This window comes from Pituophis catenifer, unplaced genomic scaffold (assembly GCF_029215685.1).
Source record: "Pituophis catenifer annectens isolate HBS135680 unplaced genomic scaffold, rPitCat1.0.hap2 SCAF_1, whole genome shotgun sequence".
NCBI lineage: Eukaryota > Metazoa > Chordata > Lepidosauria > Squamata > Colubridae > Pituophis > Pituophis catenifer.
This window is the reverse complement of record NW_027256881.1, coordinates 31,802,460-31,827,601: the sequence shown is the minus strand read 5'-3', so window position 1 is coordinate 31,827,601 and position 25,142 is coordinate 31,802,460. Positions and strand designations below refer to the sequence as shown.

Sequence of the window (25,142 nt, the reverse complement as noted above, 5' to 3'; positions counted from 1 at the left end):
CAGTAACTAGGGCATTTCAGTCAGAGGCATCCGATGATTTGTGGATTCATTATCTGCCCTCTGGAACTATGAAATACCTATATTTCATAGCCACTGAGGAAAAGAAATTGGTAAATTAGGGAGATAGACCTGCTTAGTCGTAAAATGATTATGAAGGTTAATTTATTAGACAGTCAAATTGCCCTAGAACATGTTTGTTACATGTGTTTTTGGATACATGTAGTTGAAACTCTACCATGCAATTCTTGCTTATGCAACGAAGAGTTGTATCTGGAACATATAATAGTCAGGTATTTTCTGTGTAACAGTTTTCAACCTTGTCATTTCAGTTATGGTCCAGATCCCTGAAAAATAACTGAGTAAAGAAACAATCATAAAGAAAAACAAGCATATTATGAGACGCAGTATTCTTCCAGCCTCTAGATTTTGTACTTGGGATACTGCTTTCCCTCAAATATGCCCATACAGCTATCAAGAAAAACGCATCCATAGCTCAAGAAGTAAAATCTGAGCTTAATAAAAAAAAAGGCAGCTATGATGATTCAGGGACTATAGTATTCTGCTCAGAGTTCTCTTTGATCTTGCCTTCCTAAGAGTGAAGAAAGAGCAGGAGATATGGAAATTCTCTCTGTCTCTCTTTGTGTGTATAGACAACAGTTTCTTGTGGGTGTCTTTATTGAACACTAATAGCTGTTGTTGGTCTCTGATTCACTTGAGGCAGGGAGTAAGAACTATATGGGGGAGTTAAGCAATTAAAGCTCTTGAATAATGGCTAAGCATTAAAGAGAACATTCTGCATGTGCCCTCAGATAGCAGGATTTTTTTTTAACAAGCAGTGCATATTAGGACATCATGTGAACATATGACAACATGGAATGAACTAGAGCTAGATTGAATCTCATTCTCAAGAACAATTTATATATTTCCCTTGTCATTATCAGAACCACTGCAATGGATAACAGCAAATTAGTATACTAAGTGGGGCTCCCTTTTTTCAGATTGTGATGAAGTAAGAACTGCTCAAATGCAAATCTTAATTTGTCTGGTTTTGTCTTGTTTTTACATAGAAATATTCATTTTAGAAAATGGAAACGTTGCAACAGACTACAATGTCTTATGGCAATCATCCACTTTACCTCTTTCCATTTAATGTCTCTTTAATGAGCACATTAGCATTTGTGCTTAGGGTAGTTAAGATTAAACTCTTTTTCATACTTCATTTTTTCAAGTGTTGATACTTTACTAGGAAAATCTCACTGGAGGTTGAAACCAGTTTTGCATAATAAATGTATGACTAAAGAAATCTGAAGTTACAAGCCTGCATGAATTCATCAGTCATTTTTCCCTAGTCACATTCTGTGGAGTATTTAAATGTTTGAGAAGTTATTTCAAAGTATCGAGACAATTGGTAGCCCTGTTTTAGAAGTTCAAATACAGGCCTTATACACATTTAATTACAGTATTATTTTTTGCAAAGTTTTTGGTTATATTTATTTTTTCAGTGTCTCAAGAAGGGATTAGTTGGGAACAGAACTTGAAGAAAAAATGAAACCCTTTTTTAGGGCAGACGTATAAAGTTGTCAGTTGTGGGAACTTGCTGATATAGAAGAAGGCTATAGTATCTTCCTTAGTTTGACAACAACTTCCTACCTCTTTTTTGTCTAGCATCTACTGAATTCTTAGTCAACAAGATCAGTGACAGAATATTGGCAATTGAAGTCCAAGTCACATCCAGTATATCAGTTAGGGAGAGGGATGTTTAACTCTATTATTTAAGGAAAATACTGTGTTTCAGAATATGTAAGTCATACATCAGAAGCAAAGGGTCTGTGGACTATGGAACAAAAATGGTAGATGTCTTTTACTTACTTCAAAGCAGATTGGGAATCTTTGAGAAAAAACGGAGGAGTACCAATATTTTTGCTGCATAGAGTGTGCTGAACTTCATTTTCCATAACTCTATGCTGACAGGTAATTTTTAGATTCAATCTAGACATTGCTTGATCAGAAAAATTGTGGTTGCCTTGTGAATTTGGGGGTGAAAAAGATTGTGCCTGTTCCTGCCTCTCATCAGCCATACATGTATTTTAGAAATGTTCAGTGGGGATTGATTTCCCAGGTCAATACCTTTGAATTCCAAAAGTACATAGGAATTAGGAATACTGATCTGAATTGTCATAGTTAAGTCAAAGCTTTTTACCAAGATACAGCAAGAAATGTAAGAAATATTTTTGACCACCTGGTGGTATGCTTTATAACTTACTGACATGACTGTTCATGTACTATATCATACATAGGTACCAAGTTGCATGGCATATATGATAAGCTTCCAAGTTCTTAGGAGAATTTATTCTGCTTTTAGTCAATGTTAGTTTCATATATATGCTATCCTTTCTGTCCAGTTTGTTCTTCAGTATATTATTAAAAACACATACATGAACAAAGAAAATTTTTATTTATCTTATATGGAACTTTCTCTAATGCATGTATCTTTTTCCGTCTTGCATATTAGTATGGAAGTTTTCCCAGTCTATGCATTTGTATATGTGATTGTCTGGTTTTGTTTTTGCATGCATGTGTGCTAAAAATCACTGAAAGATTTTGAGATGTGTGCATTCTAAAGGGTTATTCTACATGTTATATAATTCAGGGAAACTGCAAATTAATTGAATTAAAATGTGATCGAGATATTTTCATCCTGCCTTATACCATCTGTGGCATGTTCTGAATGTATATACTGCAATGATCGGCAAGGCTATAATTTAATCAATACTTAGGCTTCCAGTTTGTACAAGACAGGTTATTATCTAAGTTTATTTTGAATCACTGACCATAGATGAAAGATTAGAATCAATATTTTCTTGTAAAGTTTTAATCAGGCTGCTAGATCCTTCCTTCATAAATTATATCAAAATGCATTAACAGATGCACAAAGGCACAGATATGATCATCTTATGACACTGCACAAGACTTTGAATGTATTACAGTCATGATGTCTTGGAAATAGGCTAATATGAATTTAGATGGTAAAGGAATGGTTCTTCAAGAATCATTAGTAATTTAGTCCTGATATCCACCTTCTGTTTTGGAGTTTAAAAAAAAAAAAAACTCCATTGCAATTTGTCTTTCCTTTCAGTTCCATATTTGTGATTAATGCATGCATTAAAACCTTTTAATAATATTCAGGTTGTGTATATTAAAAATGAATCTACAACATATTGCACCTCTGGTCAAAAAGCTTCTGACATGCTTGGCTGAGCTGATGTGATACGACACGTAGCGCATCATTCCTGAACAATCTATCTGCCCAGGGAAGAAAGCTGTCAAGATATTTGCCATTTAGTTTCTCTGAAGGGGAGGCAGAGTTTGTCATTATATCTTGAAATTAAAACCTCACTCAAAGCATAGAGAAGTAGCATTCTGTGATAAACCTGTGGAGGTCATAGGATAGAAACCCCAGAGACAGAGGAACAGCACAGATTGGCACTAAGCACAAGAAATGTGCCTGTCAGTTTTCATTTTTCACTCAGTATGTTGTACCATGACACACTTAATATAGGGGGAGGGAGTTGTATTATTGGGGCACATAGAAGAAATTGCAAGTGAAATCATATTTTTTAAAAAAAAAAATAATCAGAAAAGATTTCATTTGTGTCCCCATTTGACTCCCCCCCCCCCCCCCCCGGAATTTTCTTGTTTTTTTAAAAATCTCCTCACTCATTACAATTTCTTTTTGGTAATAAGTTTTTATTTTATTTTATTTTATTTTATAACTTACAAAAATCCCAATTTCAATTGAACAGTGTGTTGTCTGTGTACAAATCATTTTAGGAAATAATAATCAACGTATTTACAACAATATTCATTCATTTTTATCAATTATAATATTAATAATAATGATAACCATAGTAACCAATTTAACATACCTTCTTTATATCACTAATCCTTCCATATATTTCCGTGTCTCTAGCTCCTGTTTTTGTCAGCTAACCATTGATAAAATAAGTCCCAAGTCGAAAAATATTCAGTTTCTTTCTTTTCCTTAATTATAAGTGTTAGGTTATCCATTTCTGCACATTCTAATATTTTATAAATCACATTTTCATCTGTTGGGATCTCTTTCACTTTTCCATTGTTGTGCAAATACTATTCTAGCTGCAGTCAATACATGTAGAATCAAATATACATTCCCTTTATTGTACTTGTCTGGTAAAATGCCCAACAAAAATGTCTCTGGTTTCAAATCAATATGCTGTTTTATCATTTTTTTCCAGCCACATATGTATTTTTGTCCAATGTTTTTTTGCTTTTTGACATGTCCACCACATATGATAGTACGAACCAAGTGTCTGGTGGCAGTTCCAACGTTTTGCTGATTTATCCCTGAACATCTTTGCTAACCTTGAGGGTTGAAAATGCGATTTATAAAACATTTTATAAGGGTTTTCTTTGTATGCAGTAGACATTGTTAATTTATAATTCCTATCCCATAATTTCTGTCCTATATCTAACTCAATCAATCGGATAGCCAAAGTTTTTAGCCCATACTATCATTGCCTCTTTTACTTGTTCATCTTCCATCTTAATACTTAACAAATAGCTACCGGTATATATTTTCTTTATTAATTTTTCATCTGTCCCTGTTAAAATCTGATCTAATTCTGTTAATTCTTTATTTAAACCATACATTTTAACATCCTTCTCATATCTAGATTGTATCTGCACATATGATCACCATGTTATCTCAATCCCTTGATCACTCAGTCCCTGCTTAGTTTTAAGTTCCCCCTTTTCATTTAAAATATCTTTATATCTGGTAACATTCTCTATCAATAACATTTGGATAAATCAGTGCGTCCATTGTGGAGAGCCAGACTGGTATTTTCAAATAATGTTGTTCTTTAATTTTCTCTCATACTAATAATAATGCATTCCTAATATAGTGTCTTTGGAAATAGCTATGTATTTTGTTTTTTCCATACCATAAAAAAGCATGCCAATCTAATTCAAGATCATGTCCCTACAATGTCAGTAGTCTTTTGTTCCTCAAGCCAATCCATTCTTTCACCCAAGTAAGTATCGAAGCCTGATAATACAATTCCCAATCTGGTAGCCCTCTATTTTTAGACTCTTGCAATATTTTCAAACTTATCCTTGCTTTTTTCTCTTGCCAAATATATTTTAATATTGTTTTATTTAGTTCTTCAAAATATTTTTTCCCAATTTTATTAGTATTGTTTGAAATAAATAGAGTAATCTTGGCAAGATATTCATTTTTACAGTGGCTATTCTTTCCATCAATGATAGTTGTAGATTTTTCCACTTCTCCAAATCCGTTTTAATTTGTTGCACCAGTTTGTAATAATCTCTTCTGTAATCATTACACACCTTGCCGTTAGTTGAATTCCTAAATATTTAACTTTTTTAACTATCTGTATACCTATTTTCCTCATTAGTTCTTTCTGTGTCTAGTTTTTTCTGTGTGTTTGTAACATTTTTAACTATTATTTTGGTTTTTTCTTTATTTATTTTCAGTCCTGCAATTTCACCATATTCTTCTATTTTCCTAAATAATTTAGGTTCATTTTCTTGTGGGTCTTCCAAAATAAAGACCAAATCATCTGCGAATGCCTGTAATTTATATTGTTCCTTTTTTAATTTCAATACCTTTAATTTCTATATCTTGTCTAATATTTCTATTTATCACCTCCACTGTCAATATCCCAACAAGCATCTCCTGCTTGTCCACCTCCAAGGCATCTGCCAACAATTCTGCCATTGTCTCTACAAGGTTCTCCCCTTTTTCTTCCTCAATATTCCGGAACCTCAAGAAGTATTCAGCTTTATCCATCTCCAACATGATTACCGTTCTAATAAAAAATAAATAATAATAAAAAATGAATAAATGAATAAATGAATGAATGAATAATAAATAAATAAATAAATAAATAAATAAATAAATAAATAAATAAATAAATAAATAAATAAATAATTTGATTTCTATACTGCCCTTCTCCCGAAGGACTCAGGGCGGTGTACAGCCTATTAAAAGCACAATTAAAAATAATTAAAATTATTAAATAATTTGGGCTCAGATTTAAAACCCCAAAAATTTAAAACACCAAATTTAAAATCCTTACATTGATAGCCCGGCCTGGAGGAACAGCAAGGTCTTGAGGGCACAACGAAATACACGGAGGTCGGAGATCTTACCCATTAAGATTTTTGTCTGCCTGTATAAGTCTATCATCCATCTCTTCCACTTTTTTCTCTGTTTGTTCTGATTTCTCTTCTATTTTCTGCATCCATTGCTCATTTTGAGTCATTATTTATTGAATATTCTCCATTTTATCATCCATCTTTTCCATTCTGCATGTCTTCAAAATGTTTTGTTATGTCTCTTTGAAACGTTTGGAGCATTAATTTCAATTCTGCTTGCATTGTACTCATCGTGTTCATTTTCTCCTGCTGCAGCATGCTATCCAAAGATATTGGACTTGCTGGACTAGAAGCTGCTGCTGCTGCTGAGGATGCAGATGTATTTTTCTCCCTAATTTGCTTAAATTTGAAGTACTACTCATTATAAATTTTTATCTATATGAATATATGTAGTCCTCAATTTATGACCAGAATTGTCCAAATTTTCTGTTAAGTGAGACATTTGTTAAGTAAATTTTGTCCCATTTTACAACTTTTCTTGCCACAATTGTTAAGTGAGTTACTGCAGTTGATAAGTTGGTTGTTGAATCTGGCTGTGAATCTGGCTTCCCCATTGTCTTTGCTTGTCAAAAGGTCATAAAAAGTGATCACATGACCCTGAAACACATCAAAGGTCATAAATATGAACCAGTTGCTAAGCATCCGAATTTTGATCACATAATCATGGGGATGCTGCAAAGGTCGTAACTATGAAAAATGGTCATAAGTTACATTTTTTCAGTGTCGTTGTAACTTTGGATGGTCACTAAATGAACTGTTTTAAGTCGAGGACTACCTGTATTAGAAATATTCCTAAAAAGTGTCACCCTTTAGTAGAACTATGAACCAGCAAAATTATTGCCAGGGCAACAGTATCTGAAGAAAATAAAAGGATTCTCTTTGTTGCCAGAAATATATAAAAATATATTCAAGGGCTTGAGAAATTAAATCCTCAACTTCCATGGCAACACATCAGAGTAGGTTAAAGAGGAGGTATTGACACAATGTGCTTGTCCAGAAGTTAGGCAATGAATCAAAAGGAGGAAAATAATATTTTCACTATTTGTGCCAGAGAGGATAGAAATACATTTTATCATTACTTAGGTTGAGTATTTGATGTTCAATCTCTTCTTTTTTAATGGTTTTGGTGTAAAAACTAGTTTCCTGATAGGTCCTACAGAACAATAGCAAGAACCCCAAAGCCTCCTTACTGGAAGAAGATCCAATGCAGGGATGACTTTTATTGATACATAGCAAATCTTTGAATGATATCTTCTTCAGGCACAATGAAAAGGGAACATATTCTGATCTTTATTGTATCTTCTGTAAGTAATAAAAGAGCTACTTTCTCTGGTTTCTTAATGTAGTAATGGTCAGCTAGGGAGATTTATTTTCAGAATATTCAGGTGAGCTAGTTTAGTAAATCTTTGCAATCACCTTTGTTATTTCTTTGTTAGTATAAATCAGGGGTGTCAAACTGGTGTCCCCCGGCCTGGATGCATCAAGCCTAGGCTACTCCCACCTCAGCTCCACAAATGGGAAAAATGTCACAAAACATCACCTGATGGCAACATGACGTCACGAGTTTGACACCTGTGGTATAAATCATCTTGACTCATTGTAAAATCACAGTTTGAGTGACTATCAGAGATGCATGGGACAAAAGTACAGGAGAAAAACAATATCAGTCAATGTATCAATCAATCAATCAATCATAACTATGTTTGATCTTAGATAAAAGACCAAGAAATGGTGAGTGTATCAATTATACATTTCCAAGCTATGTAAAAATAGTTTATGCAGAAAACTTTAGGATATTTGTATTTTAGTTTATATATAAGAAATATTTATCATTCTTTTTCATAATTCTGTTTGATAGATTATTATTAATTGAGATCTCAACGCTGTTTAATGGGATAATTTGTTGGGGGGGATGGGTCATCTTTCTATCTTTTGCATTGTGTATTTTGGCTTGATTCTGATTTTTTCATAGTTGAAGTTGGCTTTTAACAGAATGATGTTCCTGTAATATAATTACTTTTTTGTTCTGTTCCTCCTGTGGTGGGTTAAGATGCAAGATAGAATTGCAAAGTTTTAGACATTCATTATTTTCTTTCTTAATACTTCTTGCACTTTCAACTCCACTTTTTTTCTTTTTTTCCATTAGTTTATCACCTGAATTCTAAGTTTCCTTCTATTTAGCCCCTCCTGCTCCTTCTTAAATCTGATTTTCCACATCTAATTAAATTGCTAGCTAGAAAGTAATACCAGTTTTTTCTATAATACTTCATTCCTAATATTCTAGTGACAGTACTTTTAAAAGGAAAGTCTCCTTCAAATCAAGCTTTATTCCTGCTGTCTTAATGGCATGTCTATATAGCTTTCATGATAATAGTGGAAAACTGGTTTATTACTTTCTTGCCATAACCACCTTCCTCCAAGTCCAATCTTCAGCAGTAGAATTCCTTACAAGTCTTTTATCCCAGTGTTAACTATGCTGATCCTGCTTACTTTCAAGCCAAACTAAGTTAGACAGAAATGGCTGTTAATCAATTTGATGGTTTAAAAAGAAACATACCATATGCATTTTATTAAGAATATAGTATATAATGTGATACCATTATAAACTGACTTAAAAAACATCAGCTTTCAAATTGGAATATATTCACTGAAAAAAGTTATCAGATAGAAGTTGAATAAAATGCCCTTAGCATTGTATTTCTTCCCCTTCCAGAGAACAGTTTATGAATGAAAAAGAAAGACTACGGAAACATCAATGATGACTGTTTTAAAAAAGATCTTGGTTACAGCACCACTGACAAAGCCAATCTATAATGACAAATAAATACAGTATTCTTTTTCTGACTGTTACTACATTTTGCTGTCTGTGGAAACTGGAGATTGATAAGGATCAATTTAATTTGCACAGAGCTTCCTTACAACAGCAGTCAAATCAGTAAAGACTTCCTCTCTGCTTTGCCAAGAACTTGCAAATTCATCAGTTAACAAGAAAGGTCCACTTAGAAATTGATTTAATAGTTAGCTTTACAATGTGGCATTTTTCCATGCCTTGGGTGATGGACAAGCCATTCAGCCATGACAACTGGACCAGAAATATTTAGGTATTGTCAAATGTAGACTGCTAGTTCCAGTTGAGAATATAGCTGCTTATAGTCTCAGAATGTTGATAGGCCTAACTCTTGATCTCTGTCTTTGAGGTCCCTTCAGTGTTTTTTGTTTATTAGCATTGCACCATGAGCAGTATCTCATTACTGGATCCAGTGTCTGGATCTTCCACAATTTATCCACGGAGTACTTTTTGGCTCATTATGAGGAATTATAAGAGAGAGACTAAGCACATCTTAAACTCATGATATGTACTGCATTCAAATAAATATACTAGGATCCAATGGCTAGATATCACCAGAGGATTCTATGTCTAAGGTCTTTTCAACTCTAATGTCAGTCTTGTTTTAAAGAACTCTAGTCTCCAGCAGAGAATAGGGCACAGCAAGGGTATTGAATTGTGAGCAGGGAGGATTTGGGAAAAGTGTAAGAGAAAATCGTTCAAAGTAAAATGTATTCATTCAATGCCCCAGAAATTCAAGGGGTGTTGCAAGGAATTCAAGAGCAATACTTTGGTACATACCCAAATCTTGCAACACTATTGCAACACTATTAAGTGGTTGCAACTCATCTAAGTGAAGAGTTTTGAGTTGCTAGTTCTTGAAAGGCTGGATATGGATCCCTATGTATTTAATTCTTTCTGTGGTAGCATATTAGTTTGCCACTATATTTTCCTGACACATTCTATCTTTAATAGCTAGGCAAATGTGTGGCAAGTGAATACAATAAAGTGCTATCTAATCTCTCTGTACTTTGGCCAGCTTAGAAATATAAATATCCTGTTTGATGCAGGTTTTATTTTTAATTGGATAACAAACTTCAGTTTTTTAAATATCTAATTTAGTAATGCATAGAATCAGAAAATGGAAGATATGGAGGGGACCACAAGGAACAAGGTTGACTCAGCCTTCCATCCTTTCTAAGGTAGGTAAAATGAGGACCCAGTTTGTGGGGGCAATAAGCTGACTTTGTATAAATATACAAAAGTATGAAGGCTATTGCTTAACACCTTGTAAGCCACCCTGAGTCTCCGGAGAAGGGCGGCATATAAATCAAATAAAAAAAACAACAAAAAACAATCATTCTAACTCTTCTCAGTGTGCAGGAAAACCAATTAAACCATCCTTGAAAGGTGACTTCTTAGGTTCTTAAAAATATCCAGAGGGGGAAATCAGAATCTCCATAGTTAGATTATTCTGCTGTTGTACAGATCTTACAATTATATAATTTTTTCCTTATATTTAAATAAAACTTAGGTAGCTTTAACTTAGGCTGATTATTTTTGACTTCTATAGTTCCTGGTCACCTTCTCTATTTCACCCTTTAATGTATTTAAACACCGATATCATGTCTCCCTTCAGGCTTTTTTTCTGTAGACTGAACATTCCAAGTTCCTTCAGGCTGTCTTCACTGGGCATAACCTCCTCTTAAAAAAGGCTGAAATTGAGGGGAATTATATCCATAGTATTCTCTTTTCCCACTGAAATAGTTACTTTTCTTAAAGGAGATGAGATTTGTCTCACATGACCTACTTTTGACAAAGCCATGCTGACTTTTAGCAATCACAATATTGTCTTCAAGAGACTTTACAAGTGACCTGCTCCATTAACTGCTCTAACATCTTTCCAGGTATTAATATTAGGCTCACTGGCTGAGAATTACTGGGATCCCCCTCCCCTTTCTTGAAGAGGATAACTATTTGTTCTCAAATCTTCTGACATTTTCCCAGCAATTCAGGTTTCCTAAAAGAAAATTATCAAAAGCCATAACACAGTGGTTCTTGAACTGGAGATAATTACTCCAAGGATTTAATTTGGGCATATCCTGGGGATAATGGAGCAATTTACAATTGCTTGTTTTGTGTGTCAAGTATCCACTTTGAAACAGCTGCTACCATGACACTTGGGTAAAATAAACGTCTCCTTTTGTAGGGGTAATGACATTATTCAAGCCTGAGAAAAGTGATAATTGCATAAAACAGTTTGCAAACAGTTCCTTCCATGTTGTAGGATGTACATACTTCATCAGGGCATGAGACCTAGAGGCATCCAGATTAGCTAGATCGTTTTCCATCGTTTTAACTGACCCTCCCATGTTGTATTTATTCCTTTCCTCCCTCCCCCCCTTTGAATATAAAGACAGAGGCAAATAGGAGTTCCTTATATTTTTTCCATTTGGAGCAAATAGTGAGCCTACCATTTCTTTTGCCTCCGTTTTGTTATTACCGTTTGAAGAAACATTTCTTGTTGCATTTTTCCTGACTTGTTAGCCTTATTTCATTTTGTGCTTTCCTAAACTTATTTCTACGTATCTGAGGTAAATCTTTGCAGACTGCCTTGGTCACTAGCTGTTCCATTTCCAACTTCCATTTCCCAAAAGCATCCTCCTTTAGTCTTAAGGAGACTATGTCTCCTTTAGACATAGTCTCCTTGTGAGCTGATTTGTCTTCCTCATTAGTATTGGGACTGCACTATCCTTAATTCCCTTTTCGAAAGGTCCCAGCCACTTTTGCTTCAAGCTTTTCTTCTCAGACAGGGCCGATTATACTCACTGTCACAACATGGCCTTGTCAAATAAAGTTGAATAATTATTCCTGTGCATGTGATTTTACTGACTTTGCAATTTTATGAGACTGAAGATGGCATTGTATGACAGAGGGAAGTAATTTGCTTGAACAGTAAAATACTTGTGTGCTTCACTTTATATTGGATTTATACAGAAATTGCAATGTTGGAAAAGCATAGCCCAAGGAAACTTCAGAAGCACCATTCTAATTACAACTATTGATTTTCTCTATCATTCATTTGTTTTTCTTTATTTTCCTTTGGTCTTCTCTGCCATTCTCTTTAGCGGAGCCATAACTGGCAGGAGAGAACCTCCTGGATTAGCAGCTCCTGCTTGAAAAGCAGGTGTCAGCCATGATTAGAAGGGCCTTTGCCCAGGGGCATCTTGTGACCAGTTGCACCTGTTTCTGAATTGTAAGTCCTTACTCATGGTAAACTCATGGAATACATTACTGTAATATGCTCTGTGTGGGGCTTTCCCTTGACAAGCATTTGCGAGCTTCAGCTGGTTCAGAATTCAATGATACAGACACTTTTGAGCATTCCACTGGTCCATGAGCTGCCAAGCTTCCAGCGGGCTTCCATGTACAATTCAGGAGGTTGGTCATTATCTATAAAGCCTTGTGTGACACAGGGGAGGTTATTTATGGGACCATCTGTCTCTGCTTACCATACTAGATCTGGTAGGGTTGGCATGGTCTAGATCCCATCAATGCTGTCTTGTGGGACTTAGGAGCTGTGCCTTCGTTGTTGATGTAACTGTTTTGAAGGACTGCTCTCTCCTGGATATTTGAATGGTCCAGACCTAGCAGACCTTGCAGAATGTTCTTTAGTGAGTGAACCCTGTTGGTTTGTTAAATTTAATGTTTCTCTCACCATGTCCTTGGTGAGATGCAGTGCTGTGGAGTCGGAGTCGGAGTCGGAGTCGAGGAGTCGGAGTCGGAGGAAATTTTGGGTACCTGGAGTCGGAGTCGGAGTCGGCAAACAATGCACCGACTCCGACTCCGACTCCTACTAAATTTAGATTGGAATTTTAAAAAAAGCAAGTTTAAATGTCCCAATTCACAAAAAGTTATAATTAATGACTTCTCTACTGTAAGAATAAAGACCAATGCATGCAGTGCCTCACGTAACCGCAAAATGAACACGTTAAGTGACCGTGAAGAAGCATGCTTTTCATGTGCTTCACTATAAGGCACGCAACGCACAATTAGGAGTGGCAATACTTATACTTTCCATAGTGTTGTGTTCTGCTGTTACAGGGAACGCAGCGCCCATGGGTAACCTAGCCTCTCACTGATAAGGGATTAAGTAAATATGTTTTTTGCAGGACTAGAGACACTTGCATAAGTGAAGGGAATGGAGGGTCAATAGTTCAAGACTGAAGCTGTAAACCATTGGAAAAACTGCTGTCATTCAGCTAAGGCTATAAAAACTTGTAACTCTGATTGTTAGCTTAAACTTTAAACATGACTAAACACTGTTTAAATTTATGAACCGGCCAAATACTCTGTTCAAAGAAAATACATTGTATGTTTGTATGTGTGTTTCTAATTATTGTTATTTATTCATATTTGTTCTCTTTTATTCTTTAAAGTTTAACAATTCATTCTTTATCTTAATATCTTTATATTTGTTTGGGGTTGGCTTTCTTCCCTTTCATCTTTTTTATTGTACAGCAATCTTTCTCCTCAAACCTACCACCTCTCTCTTTTCTTTCCTTCTTACTTTCTCTTCCTCACCCTCTTCTTCTCCTCCCTACTTCCTCTTCCTTTCTCCTTCTCCTCCTCTCTTCCTCCCTCTCTTACCCTCACTCCTACTCTAATTTCCCTTCCCTTCCTTCATCCCTCTCTATTGCTGTATCCTTTTATGTATATGGACTACTCAGAGGGCTGAAAAAGTTATTTCTGACTGGTCCTCTCCCTTTTGACCAGTCCTCGAACTTACGACTGTCCTCACATTTTACGTTTTTGCCCTATCTTGTCACCATGGTGAAGAGAAGCAGTTGTGAAATGAGTGACATGGTTGTTAAAAATGCTGCACGGGCATAAATGTGAGGATGGTCATAAGTGTGAGGACCAGTCAAAAGTGCGAGGACCTGTCAGAAATGACTTTTTTCAGCCCTCTATACACATAGCCATGGCCACCCGGTCACATGACCAGCTAGCCACACCCACCCAGTCACATAACCTCCAAGCCATGCCCACAAAATAAGCCACGCCCACAGAACCGGTAGTAAAAAAATTTAGAACCCACCCCTGGTTGGGGGTCACCACAACATGAGGAACTGTATTAAAGGGTCGCGGCATTAGGAAGGTTGAGAACCACTGGCTTAGAAGAACTTGGTGGAACAGCTTCTTGGATTCAACTGTAAGTGTTTATATTGTATAGGACAAATCATGTCTAGGTTTAGTGCTGGGATATATAGCTTATTTGTTTGTATAAAGCCATGAACGTACAACTTACAAGACTGTGTATGTTGATATTAAAAATCTAATTATATGCCAGTTAGTATAACATATTTTATATTTTAGGGAAAGAGGCATCCTAAACAATGGCAAAAAGACTGCTAACAACAAACACAACAAAGTCTACTGTTTATGAGCACTTTGCATTATCAAGTGATGGAAAACATTACGTGTGCCAATGTATTAGAAAAGATGATGATGGTGAAAAACAATGTGATGCAAAAATTAGCAGTTTCAGTGGGCCTGATAAAAATGCACCTACAAGAGCATCAAATTTGAAAAGACACTTACAGCGTTTTCATCCCAAAGTGTTAGAAGCCGTGAATGAGAAAGATAGCAATGAAAACATTGCATCTACTTCTGTGACAAAAAACGTTCAGAAATCTACTGGAGAACAATCACAAATAAGAAAATTCTTTATATCTGACAAAGTTACCATAAGGATGACACCAGAAAAATTCAAACACCACATTATTGAAATGGTAGTAAAGAATAGTGTACCACTATCCTTCTTTTCACAGACAGCCTTTTTAGGCCTAAATGGAGAAATGGCAAAAAAACTTGGTGTTTCTCTGGAAAGAGAAAGTATAAGGAAACTTATAATTGAGGAGGCCAAATGTAAAAAGGAAGAACTACAGAAAGTTATGAAAGGACGTTTTGTCTTCCTTAAAATGGATGCATGCACACGTCACAGAGTCAATTATTTCGCTATTAATGTTAGATTTGTGGATGAAAATAACAAAACAATAACACGGACCCTCGGAGTAAAGGACACTCAGGCACATCACACCAGTGATTACCTTCAGAAGTTAGTGGAGGGTGTTCTAGAAGATTTTGAAATTAAAAAGGAACAGATTTTATGTGTTGTGACAGATAACGCTTCTAACATGTTGAGCACAATTGAGAAGATGAAGGCAGATGAAGAAGGTATCAAACAGATATTAGACTTAGAGGAAGACAGCTCTGCAAGTATTAGAGAAAGTTTAGAAACTGAAGAGAATGCTGACATTTTTTTAGACAACTTTGTTGAAGAAGCATTGAAGCTTGCTACTATTCATCATATGCGATGTGCTGTTCATACACTGCAACTTGCCATAAGAGATGGATTAAAAGATCGCCATGCAGCTACATTAATTGGCAAATTACGGCAAGTAACTGTTGCAGCCAGGGCCCCAAAAACAGATGCAATTTTGAAAAGACGTGCAGGAAAAGGAGCCATTTTGGATCAAACAACTCGCTGGGGAAGCACTTATTTAATGGTGAAGCGTTTGCTTGAACTTAAAGACTTCATAGAAGAAATGGACAATGAAAATCTTGCATTAACTGCAAGCCAGTGGACACAAACAAAAGAGCTGGAGAACCTTCTTTCTCACCCCTTCACTGTCACCAAGAGGTTGCAATGTGATGATCTAACCCCGGGTAAATTCCTCTTGGAATGGAAGAGCCTGTTATATCGCCTGAACAAAAATGGAGGGTTAATAGCTGAGGGCATTGCATCTTCAATGATGAAAAGAGAGAGTCTTTTGCTGGAAAATGAAATCTTGTTAGCGGCTATTTATGTCGACCCAATGAGCCGACTTTTATTGAACAGTAAACAGATTGCTACTGGGAAAAAGGCCCTCTATGATGTAGCAGTTCGCATGAAGGGATTACGACCTGAAATACCTCCACAGGAGGATGGAGTTCTTTTAAGCAATAGTGGTAACTCAGAATCATCTTCTTCAAACGAAGAATTAGACTTTGATTCCTTCTTAGACAAAATGGAAGTTGCTAAAGGAAAGCGACGTCGCATAAGCGTTACAGAACCAGTAAATGTCCAAATAAAAAAATTCCAACAGGAGTTTTATAAAGCACTAAAAGAAGTTGAAAAGTATGATCGCTCATCAAAACTTACTGTTGAAGAAGCCATCCTTGTTTATCCAGAGATCGTTAGTGATGTGGCCAGAATAGTTACTGCAATGCCACCCACCCAAGTCAGTGTCGAAAGATTATTTTCAGCCCTAAAAATAATAAAGTCTGACTTAAGAGCCTCTATGAAAGAGGATCTGGCAGAGGCAATTCTCTTCCTTAGAACTCTACATTGAATTGATTTGCATTTGCTAAGCCTATAACTACATTTCAAGATTAATATAAACCATTTCTAGGTTTTACAGATTTTGTTTTTGGTTCATATAGATAAGCTTTGTTTTTGTTCTAAAACAACCAAATAATGTGGTTTGTATTTTTGAACTGGTAAAGTTCCTGTTCCTGATGTTTATGCCTGCTGCTACTATCCAGCAACTTGATTAATTAAATTAATAAAAAAAAATTAATAAAACTTTGTTGTTTTCATTGTGTTTGTCTTTTGCTTAAACTGTTCAATACAGTAGACTGTTGGCTTCCCAGCCAGTAGTCCTGTGGTAATGACATGTATGTTGCCTTTCTTTCCTTCAAGGAATGTATAAAATACATTCGCATATTAATACAGAGGAGTCGGAGTTGGGGAGTCGGAGTCGGAGTCGGAGTCGGAAGTACAAAAAACTGAGGAGTCGGAGTCGGAGTCGGAGTCGGAACATTTATCTCCCGACTCCACAGCTCTGGTGAGATGGGCAGCTTTAGTCAATGAATCCATTAGAAATCATGAACCCTGTTCCAGAAGGTGGCAAAGCCAAGTTCCAGGACAGGGAAAGATGTTCTGCCCCCCTCATGATAGTTGATTGGAACATCTCCCATTAAAACACAGAGTGAATTTATAAGGAGTCAACCAGTTGATTTCAAAAAACCAAACTTCCAAAATTATTCTGCAAGAGTGTATTTCTGAAAGACTTGGATCCACCCATTTCTATGAACTCTTTTGGAGAACCGGATGCTGAACATGCATGTGGCAGAGTTTTTCCTTTGACCACCAATCTCTGTTTCCAATGTCTCCCCTTTCTGAAGCTTTTAAAAGGGATAGTGGTTCCTCAAGCTTTTAATAGAGTATTCCCTGGAAGTGCAAGAAGTTGTTCCTATCTGGCCACCATATTATATGTCTCCCCTCAGGTAAGACTTTTTAAGAACCTTCTGTGGATACTCTTGTGATAGCATTTTTTTCGGAGGTCATCGTAAACAAAGATGATTGTGCACTGGCAAGAATCAGCTTGTGTGAATGGGTGACTATAGAAAATTAATAAAAAAATAATAAATTAATAATGGAGATTCTCAAATACACAGAGGATTGAAAAATTGATATAATACAGCACAGAGTTATTTATTTTTTTATTTTTATTTTATTTGATTTCTATACCGCCCTACTCCCGAAGGACTCAGGGCGGTGCACAGCCAAACAATAAAACACATACATGCAAAATTTAAAAGCAGAATAAAATCAAATTAAATAATTTTGGCCCCGACAAATTTAAAACCCCAAACTTTTAAAACCAATTTAAAATTGAATAGATTGTTATGCAACAATCGCAGGTGTTTTCTGAAGAATCCATCTTTATCTCACTTCTCATTAGGAGGAATCTTATGGATGAGTAGGGGTCATGTTTGTTCTCTAGTTGTCTTCTGCTACTGTTTGGAAATTAGAGTGGATCAATATCTTAAATGCAGCTATGTTTAGATGAACAGATAAAAGTGATTGCTCTGGCTCTTCTAACCAGCTACTCCTTTTCTGTTATTTTTCGTTTGGAAATATTTTTTAAAATGAGAGATGTTTTGAGAATTGGATTATACAGGTTTTTAAAGTCTAAACTTTCCTTTATTTGTGATGGTGGGGTGTCTTTGAAATAAATACCAGCAAAATTGTATTATATTCAAAGGGACTTGCATTGAAATAACTAGATATAGTAAAATTAGTTTTAGATTTTTTTTATTAAAATTTGCCTTAGTTTTGCTCTTGATTATGACACAGTTGATGACATTGGCCATGAGAACAGCAATAAAATCAGAGCCCTCAAGGAATTTTAATTTTCAGTAGAATAAAAGAAGCTCTTATTTCATAATTCTGATTTTATCTCTGTATTTGAATTTTTGTCACTGTTCCAGATACATTAATATTGTTTCTTTTTCTATGTTTGTTTGGTTTCCAAGCTGTTGAGATTTCCTGAGACCAGTTTGCAGGCACATAGTTTATTTTGGCTTAGCCTAAAGGTTAAGCTAGTTACGGGAAGGAAAGAAATGACATTAAAGCTGGAATGCCAAGATGACCATCAGGACACAATATGCTTCGTCAGCTGGCTTTTTTCTTTCTTTTACTGAGATTAAAGAGCAGAAGCTGTTCCCAAATGCATCCCTCAGTGCCAAATGAGCAATAGCTGCTGGGTAGAACCAAGTCTATTGGAAAACCTCTTAAGGCGTGCCTGTCCTCAGGATACTGATGTACTCCCTCCTACTCTCTGGGTTTTGGCTGTTCTTGCTTGTCAAGGGGAAATTGCTGGGGGAAGTGACATTCTCTGAAAGAAGCAAGATGACAAACGAGATACCATCCAAGACAATGAACTGGACACATAACATAGAGTTTTGCACTTGTTCCAGCCCAGATTACAGTAAAAAAAATATCTCATTTTTAAAAGAGCAGTGCTTCAGAACTGGAGAAACGTTTGTTTTACTTTTGATATAAACTACATTATGGTACAAAGGTTTAGATTTGCTTTTCTGAAGCAGTATGCTGGAGAGCTGTGAGACATAATGAAATGCAAGAAAGCTCAGTTGAGTTGAATCTCTCTCAAGAGTTGAGGCTACCAACTGTCTCTCTAGTGATTTACTACAGTAGAACTGGGATTGTCTCTTTCCGGTCATCTTGCACTGGGATAGATTGCAGCTGCATATGCTGACTGCACAAACATCTTTCAGTTTGCAACAAATTGAAAAAAAGAAATCTGCAGAGTAAAGAAGAAGAAATTTCTTTAAAAAAAATTATTAAACACGTATTAAAACATTGGACACGGTGTAACAGTCCTGGCATTATCTTTGCCATACATACTAAAATAAAAGATAAATATTATATATACCTTACTATTTATATACATTTGGTCTAGTCAGTATTTACATATATAAAGACATCATTCTTCTATCTATATTACTTATACATTTGTCTTATCCACTTTCATTCTATTGTAATTACATTACATAACCTTAGTTCTCCATTCTATGAATTCTAGTCAGTTCATTATTTTTTGTCCTTCCTTTCTGTTCCAACCATTTGTTCCATATCTCATAGTATTCTGACTCGCCTTTATTTTTCAATTCTAGCGTTAATCTATCCATTTCTGCACATGTCAAGATGTTTTTAATCACTTCATCTTCTAGGGGGGGATTTCCTTATTTTTTCAATTTTGGACAAAGATCATTCTTGCTGCTGTTATAATATGTATTATTAAGTAAATTACCCCTTTACTATATTTCCCATTTATAATTCCCAGTAGGAATAGTTCTGATTTATATTCTATTTCTTCTCCAGTTAATTCTGCCAGCCATAAATGAATTTTCCGCCAATACCCCTTTGCTTTTTTACATGACCACCACATATGGTAGTATGTGCCTGATTTGTGGTTGCATTTCCAACATTTTGGTGATAAATTTCTAAACATTTTTGCAAATCTTTCTAGCGGAAGGTGCCACCTGTAGAACATTTTATATAAATTTTCTTTATATGGTATTACCAATGTTATTTTCCTATTTTTTCCCATAATTCTTGCCATTTTTTCAATTGTATATTGTACCCAAAATTTATTGCCCATACCACCATGATTTCCTTGACCTGTTCTTCCTCCATCTTATAATCAAATAAGAATTTATAGATTTTCTTTACCAATTTATCATTTGTCCCCAGAAAGATCTTATCTATTGTCATTGATTCCCTATTAATGCCCCACTCTTTCATGTCTTTCAAATAACGTGATTGGATTTGTAAATAGAACCACCACTCCAATTCTACCCCTTGCTCTTTTAATAAGAAGAAGTTTCTTTATTCAGTTGTCCACCCTATTGGTAGACAAGACTAAGAAGCCAATACCACATGGGTCAGTACTATTTTTATTGTAAAAAATATAGTAATAGCACTAGCCCTTAGACTAGTAAAACACTAGCACTTTAGACTGTAAAGCACTGCTTCACAGTGCTTTACAGCCTCTCTAAGTGGTTTTACAGAGTTTTACAAAGTCAGCATTTTGTCCCTAACAATCTGGGTCCTCATTTTACTGATCTCAAAAGGATGGAAGCCTGAGTCAACCTTCAGCTGGTGAGATTCAAACTGCCAAATTGCAGGCAGCTGGCAGTCAGCAGAAATAGCCTGCAGTACTACATTCTAACCACTGCACCACCATGGCTCTTGAATAGAATCTGTTTATAGTAATAATTATATGCTTCTCCCTCCCTCCCTTTATCTCCATTCAACTAGGAAGGGACTTTTCCAGTGGTGGGCAGCTGCCGGTTCGGACTGGTTCAGGAGAACTGGTAGTTCCAATGATCATCTGGCCCCACCCACCCACACCCTATCCTGTCCTATATTTCCTTCTTTCTGGCACAGCTGATTCATGCAGCACAGCTGATTTCCGCGCGTCCCCTGTTCTACTTACCGGGGGCTGCCTTAGAAGGTAAGCAGCTGAGCTTCAAATTGCTGCATTAGGCGCGTGTGTTAGGCGGGTGCAAAGCATGCACTCACCAAACCGGTTGTTAAACCGGTTGAAGCCCACCACTGGACTTGTCTGTTTTTCAAGTTATTTTGTTGACCAGGTTCAGGCCTGTTTTATCTGACCATTGCCTTGGTAATGTTTCTTCTTCCATTCAGTATTTTGCATTAGGCTGTTGGCCTCATCAATTTTTCAGAATGTTACTCCCTCCAACTATACTGAACTAACATTCCTATAATCCAGCACCAGTATCTTACTGGTTAGGTATAGCATAGCAGTTAACGTTTAATGTATTTGGAGGACAACAGCATATGGAAGGCTGGTATTAGCATCAAAAAAAAAAAAAGAGGGAATTGCCTATCACTTTCTAATTGGGATTCTTTTAGCTAGAGTTTCTGAGATTTAATTGCTCCCAAATCTGGAGAAATACTCCTCTAGTTTAAGATTGAGGAAAAATAATTAACTTTCCAGAGCATATAGTATATCAGACATAATCTGAGTTTTTAAGTGTCAGCTCTAAAGAAATGAAAATGATTTCCTTGAGTGCTATTATGACTAAGCTGTTGCATAATTTTTTTCCTGTCAAAATTTCCCTCAGGGATATTTTTCTGCTTCCAGTTTCCTGATCCCTTAAAATGGCTTCAAGTAACTTGATGGTAACAAGAACTTAATGTACTTATAATTTAATAAAGAATTGCTTTATATCGTTATTTAACTTAGCCTCTGTCTGCTATTGGAAGTAAGGGAGGGAGTGAGGGAGGGAGGGAGGAAGGGAAGGAAAGGAAGGAAGGAGGGAGGAGCAACTGTCATCTCTGTCCTGCAGTAGCTCCTCCTCTGACCCGCTGCTGACTCACCAACAGTCCCAGTATTGCAGAATATACAGCCTCATGCTATATAACTAAGCTCCATTTCATGCTGAATAAAGTAATTATTAATGTATCTTAAATAGAAAACTATGTTTAGATAGATTTTTACTCCAAAAGCGTTTTATTAAAATAAATTTGATAAAATAAAAAACATCCGATTTCAATTTAAAAAATCTGATTTTTTTTAATTAAAAAAAACCATCGATTTTTATCCACCCTGGAAGGAAGGGTATTCCTCAGCTTCTTCCAGTGATATTTTATGACCGTGCTTTAGTCAATTCCCAGTTGGATTATTGCAATATACTCCACATGGTACTGCTCTTGAAGACCATCTGGCTTCAGTTGGTCCAGAACAATGGCATCAGTAGTTTTGGGCATGCCTCATTAGATCTTGTAACACCTCACTAGCTCCAAGTAGGCTTCTGGATGCAATTCAGAGTGCTAGTTAACACTTTTAAAGATCACTGGTGAGTGCCCTCTGTCTCCGATGGTATCTGCCTATCCCTTATGTTCAATAAGGGTTGAGTCTTCGGAGAAAGGCGGCATACAAGTTGAACAAATAAATAAATAAGATTATGCTATAGGTCTCTTCTCTGAAACAATATCATCTTATTAGACCCAGGAGGTATGCGTTCTTGGTGGTGGTCCTTGCCCTTTGGAATGAACCCCCATACCTTTAGAATTATTTTAGTTCTATTTAATGACATTTTTTCTCCTATATTTTGGTTAATTTGCTGTTAATTTGGTTAAGGGCTGTGAAAATATTTATAGACCCCTCGCATCCTCGACATAAACTGTTTCAACTCCTACCCTCAAAATGACGCTATAGAGCACTGCACACCAGAACAACTAGACACAAGAACAGTTTTTCCCCAAATGCCATCACTCTGCTAAACAAATAATTTCCTCAACACTGTCAAGCTATTTACTAAGTCTGCACCGCTATTAATCTTCTCATCGTTCCCACCACCCATCTCCTTCCACTTATGACTGTATAACTGTAATTTTGTTACTTGTATCCTTATGATTTATATTGATATTGTTTCCTGATTGCTTATTTGTACCCTATGACTATCATTAAGTGTTGTACCTTATGATTCTTGACAAATGTATCTTTTCCTTTTATGTACACTGAGAGCATATGCACCAAGACAAATTCCTTGTGTGCCCAATCACACTTGGCCAATAAAAAATTCTATTCTGTTTGTTTGTTTATTGATTGATTGATTGATTGATTGATTGATTGATTGGTTCGATTTATATGCCACCTTTCTCCGGAGACTCAGGGCAGCTTACAATGTGTTAAGCAACAGCTTTCATATTTTTGTATATACCTGCTTAGTAGGGCTTTCGCCCCCCCCCCAAAGCGGTGTTCTTTTTATACAAAGTCAGCTTATTGCCCCCACAATCCGGGTCCTCATTTTACCTACCTCGGAAGGATGGAAGGCTGAGTCAACCTTGAGCCTGGTGAGATTTGAACTTGCAGTAATTGCAGGCAGCTGGCAACTAAGTGCTACTTAACAGCACTTTAGTCTGCTGCGCCACCAAGGCTCCCTGTTCTGTTCTGTTCTGTTCTGTTCTGTTCTGTTTTGTACCCCAAAAGCACCATGAAGAATCGTGCTGCTTGAATTAGGCAGCCATTTATATTTTATAAATATTTAAGAAAAACATACCGATATAAGGGTATCCACAGAATGTCTGGTCACAGCTGCCCAAGAAAAGACCCAAAATGTTCTATATTGTAAAACTTTTGGTATTATGCCAAAGCAAGGACTTGCTATTTAGCAAATAAATTAATGTCTTCCTGAAGGCAAATAATTTGATAAATATTACTGCATCAAATATTGTTTAAATAATAATTTTAATAAACATTATTATTACCTTAGCCTGGAGAGTGCAAAGTCCTGTAAGTGTTTCTAAAACGATGTGGTCTGCATCTGAAAGGAAATTATGCAGTCTTTTAATATATATTTTAAAACCATATATTTTTTAAAAAAATCTTTCTTACTACTCTAGTATCAGAACATAGAAGTAGAAGGATTAATTATAGATAATGCTTTGGCTCCAAACTTGTATTGATCTTTACAAGATCTTTACCTGTACTTTACAAACGGTGAATCTTTTTCTGCAGGTAATAAGAGTTACAGATCTTGATTGCGGTTTAAGTAGCCCTTCTGCTACCCAGATTTTCAACAACCATTGCAATTATTCTCCAATAGGTATTTGACCAACCACTAACTAGTCTAAACTTAATCAAATTGTTCTTCTCTCGTTCCCCATAAAAAGATTATTATTTCATTATGGAAGAGATATCTCTCCCTGTTTATATTTATACACAAACACACACACACTTTTCTTTTTTACACTGAAGTTCAACCAGTATGTACATTCTTATATTTGTAATTTTAGATATTTTGACAGTGCTTCAAGTGTATTTGTGTGAGAGTTTGTGTGACAGATGCAGGAAATTTCTGAGTGAAAGGCAGCTATGATACAAATTTTAGGAGACACTTACAGAGTGTTGTGATAGCTTACCATTTTGCAAATCTCTTTGGAGCTCAATTCAAGTAGAATTTGATCATATTTTCTGCCTTGTGGGGGTTTGACAGCAGCAGTAGTGAATAGCTGACATGTTGAGGACATGCTGTGGGTGAAAAGGTCTTGACTCCTCCACCTGCCTCTTTTGTTTCCACCTCTCTTGTCCTGGGACGCATGGCACAGTGTCTGGCTACATTGGCATAATTGTTTGCCTCTGCTGCCACCATCTTCCCAGGGTCAGGGGTGGGTGGAAGACAGCATGTGATAGAAATGAAACTCTCTCGCAGCCTGGGAATTTATTCAGCCATAAACTGGGCATAATAGAAATAACAACAGGAGAATCAACTCTGTAACATATCTGGCCCTAACAGCTTTGAGATAATGGCTAGAGAACATCAGCCTTATGTTGTGATTTAAAATGGGTTTTATTAAAAAGTTAAAAAAAATAGCTTGCATAATAAAACAACTAAGCAATTGGATGGAATGCTCCAACACTGGGAATTTTTAAGAAGATGTTGGATAACCATTTGTCTGAAGAACTGTAGGATTTCCTGCCTGGGCAGGGGGTTGGACTAGAAGATCTCCAAGGTCCTTTCCAACTCTGTTCTATTCTATTCTAAAGCAAACTGTCATACAAAAATCAGAGGCAAATTTCTGAACTCTTCAAAATTCTTGATTTCTGCATAAATATGAGTGTGATCTGTTCTCCACACATGTCCTAAAATTAGATAGAGAACCCAATTAAACAATTGAGTCAAAATATTACATTTGTTCATTCACTGTGGAAAA

At 36.0% G+C, this 25,142-nt stretch overlaps 1 protein-coding gene across 2 annotated transcripts in view; it reads left to right on the top strand.

Annotated features, from left to right (window-relative positions):
* Positions 1-25,142, top strand: part of CCDC85A (coiled-coil domain containing 85A) — a 160,618-nt gene that overhangs the window by 115,170 nt on the left and 20,306 nt on the right. The gene's annotated exons all lie outside the window — the stretch shown is intronic.